This window comes from Hibiscus syriacus, unplaced genomic scaffold (assembly GCF_006381635.1).
Source record: "Hibiscus syriacus cultivar Baekdansim isolate YM2019G1 unplaced genomic scaffold, ASM638163v2 tig00015905_pilon, whole genome shotgun sequence".
In the NCBI taxonomy this organism is placed as follows: Eukaryota; Viridiplantae; Streptophyta; class Magnoliopsida; order Malvales; family Malvaceae; genus Hibiscus; species Hibiscus syriacus.
Genome location: NW_024062373.1, coordinates 464552 through 467987, shown reverse-complemented (window position 1 = coordinate 467987; position 3436 = coordinate 464552). Strand labels below are relative to the sequence as shown.

Here is a 3436-nt window from a genome sequence, read left to right as displayed (position 1 = left end):
AAAGAATATTCCGTCCTTATATAATTTTAAAAAAATTGAATCGAATATAAATTAAAAAATCATCATTTGCATAAAATAAACAAATTGATGTTTGGAAACGTATATTGCATCGTTTGAATAAAAACACATTAATTAGTAAATTAAACTCGATTTCATTTCAAGTTTCCATATCGTTAAAATGATGTATCAGATCGCACCACTTCGATCAAGTTATAATACACTAATTTTGTCTAGACAATTTAAGTCCATTTGAAGATGATTGATAATTAATTTGAAAGTGTTTGTGCTCGATGAGGAATTAATTCAAATGATGAATCATGGAAGTTTGCATTTGGAAGCTTTGGGTGCTTAATTGGATAGTAACCGTTAGGGATGGCAAATGGGCGGGTCGGGTGCGGATACCCCCTCCCCCATCCCCATACCTACCTAATATTTTTCAATCCACCACCCGCCCACCACCCATGGTGGGTACAAATTTTCAAATCCACACCCGCCCACGCGGGTACATTTTCAAGTCCATCCCCACACTCACTACCCACTAGCGACATACCTATCTAGACCCGCCTGACAGCAAACTAAAAAGATGTTGGAGTTGGTTCTAAGACAGTTCGTGATGGGGTAGTAGCGCATGCTTCAATTTGTCAGAGGAGTAGCTCTACGAATGTTATGGAGACAGATTGTAGGGAGCATGTAGTCGCAGAGCTGGATTGTTGTGTTGCTTTCAATGTTAATGCTCATAGTGCGCCTAATATGGGTTTTGAGGGTTAAGAAATGGAAACTGCTGCTTTTGATGTTAATGCTTAATACGACTAATTTGTTTGGATGGGCAACATGGGCTAAAGAACATGGAAAGTGACGTGGTTAGGATTATAGGTTTAATCAAGAGTCGAATATTTCCTAATTAAAGACCAGATTAAAGACTAAATATCCTTAATATTTGGATAATTATATATTATATATTATACAATATTAAAATTTATAAATTAGTCTCTAAAATTACTTAAATTCATAATGGTCCAAATTTAATAGATTTAGCTGGTGGGGGATGTGGGGCGGGGGATACGGGGCGGTGGATGCGGGGCGGATGCGGGGAGGGTAATGTCTCAAACCCATTACCCGCCCAACACCCACGACGGGTACTATTTTATAAATCCACACCCGCTCACTACCCGCTAAAATTATACCCATCCCCGCTCCAATTGGAGCGGATGCGGTGCGGAATCCACGAAACTGTACCCGTTTGCCATCCCTAGTAACCGTATATGTTTCCTTTTGGAAATCGAGATATAAAATGAAGTTCAATCGAAAATCCAAATTAAGTATTAGAGTCCCTTTACATCATACACTCTTTATATCTTACACAAGCCCAAACCAGATTACAAATAATTAACCCAGCAGGAGCCCAAGAGCAGCCCAAGTGTGAGCCCAAGTGTGATCCGGTTACAACCCACCCAGACCCGGTTGCAGTAACTTTACCCGGGCTGCCCATGCCTCCTACGTGAAACCCCTCGTGGTTGTTGCCCACGTCTCACCCATGATCTGCTCCGCCATGATGTGCAATTCCCCATACCCCACTGCAGCAGCTCGTGCCTCCCAAGGGAAGCCCATACCTGTCGGACACCCAAACAAAAGCCACCACTGGCGCCCATACCCTGTAACACGCCAAACAAAGAGTGGCTGGAATGAGTTTCGGAATAAAGGTGGGGGAACCATTCGAGCAAAGGAAGACCAAAAAATATCACATACGATTCGAAAGAGGAACTCATCAGCAAGGGTAATTTCAACGGGGGGCATTTTATTTTGGTTCGAAAGCAATGTAATAGGGGGATCATCAAAAAGAAAGAGGAAAACAAATGTAAAGATGAATCCGGCAGTGTAAACCAAGGGTATTTCTTCCTTCATTTTTAATGAACAGAAAGCAAGTGTAAGCAAGGGATTCCCTTTCGTTTATATACAAGGAGTGATACAGGGCCTTCATTTTTTTGTTATTTCATTTCAAAAGGCAGAGCATACAAGTAACTAAGCTTCAAGAGGTATTCAACCATTTTCATATTTCAGTAACGATTTTTCATTATTATTCAAAGCATGTTCGAACTAAATAAATAAAATAGGAGCAGGGAAGAAAGGAATTTTTTACCTGAACCGATGAAGCTTCTCGCCGGAGTTGAGGCCATCGGGGTAGAGAGATTCGAAGGATCGAAGGATCTCGCTCCAAATAGGGGATGTTTCCTTTAGCTTTCTAGGTTCTAGAGTAGAAAAAGAGGTGATTTTGCGGTTGTTTGGTCGTCGTTAGGTCATTTTGGTCGGGGTTTAGCGTCGGTCGGAGCAGAAGTGGCGTCGACGAATAGCGGCCATGACTCCTTTAGGTTTCGGTTTTCAGTCGAGTTAGGTAGTTTGGGGAGGGGTTCGCGTTATTATCATTTGGGTCATCCTTGTGTTTCCCTCAGTCGTCGATCGAGGCGTGAGATAGCCACCAGATCGGTGGTCGGTTTTGGTTCTGCTGGGTTTTGAAGGAGGCTGTCGAGAGGAAGGCTTGGGAGAATGAGAGATGCGGTTGATGAATGTTTAGTTAAATTAGGTTAGGGTTTTATTCAGGGTTTATATAGGTGTTTCAAAACGGCAGCGTTTTGAAATAGAGCTGCCTATGTCTGGTGAGTGGGGAAATAGCGTGTGAGACCCATCAGTTTTAGACATGCTGCGTTTTAGACCTTAAATTTAGTCTTTTATGTTTTAATTTGGTCTTTGTATTTTAGGTTCATTTAATTTTAGTCCAAAAGGTTGATTTATTTATTTAGACATTTGACCATTTAATTTTGTATGTTACTATTTAGTCCCGTATGTTCAGGGTTTTATTCTGATTTTAGTCCTTGGTAATAATGAGGGTTTTAATTTAGTCTAAAAATCTAGTATAGTAAGATGTCCATGTCAACCCCATTTATTATTTTGTTTGTTGTTATGGTGCTCAAGTTTCTGTTCAATATTATTTAGTCCTTTTCTTAATAAGTACAATTATTTTCTAAAATTTGTAGTTTGACGTGCTTTGTTTTTATTTGCGTATTTAAGTCAAGTTTGTGCATTGTATGTTGGTATGCATTTCGCTTATATAGTACAATGTAAAAAATATATATGTATATAATTTTTGTTTGCATATGTCACTTTACATGAGAATCTTTAATATTTTCTTTGTTAATAGAATAATTGTTTTTATTTAATTAATCCTTGTATGATAGCCTCACGTGCATAACCTGACATAATTACATAATCGGATTAAGCGTAATACCCTTTTAATTTAAAATTGTTTGAATGGCTTTTCTTAACTCACTAGAAAGATGGTTTCTATGATTTTAAATTACAGGTGTATCTCGTCAGTGACACCAAAAAATTTTGATTCATCACTTTAAAATTTGGGAATGGAAGAAAAAGAAATATTCAGCTA

General features: G+C 38.9%; 1 long non-coding RNA gene across 1 annotated transcript; it reads right to left on the bottom strand.

Moving 5' to 3' along the window:
• Positions 1-1296: 1296 nt before the first annotated feature.
• Positions 1297-2562, bottom strand: LOC120208044. Its single transcript, XR_005524264.1, has 2 exons — positions 2138-2562; positions 1297-1652 (listed from the first exon to the last, which is right to left on the bottom strand). It is a non-coding gene; the product is annotated as an uncharacterized LOC120208044 (long non-coding RNA).
• Between the last annotated feature and the right edge of the window lie 874 nt (positions 2563-3436).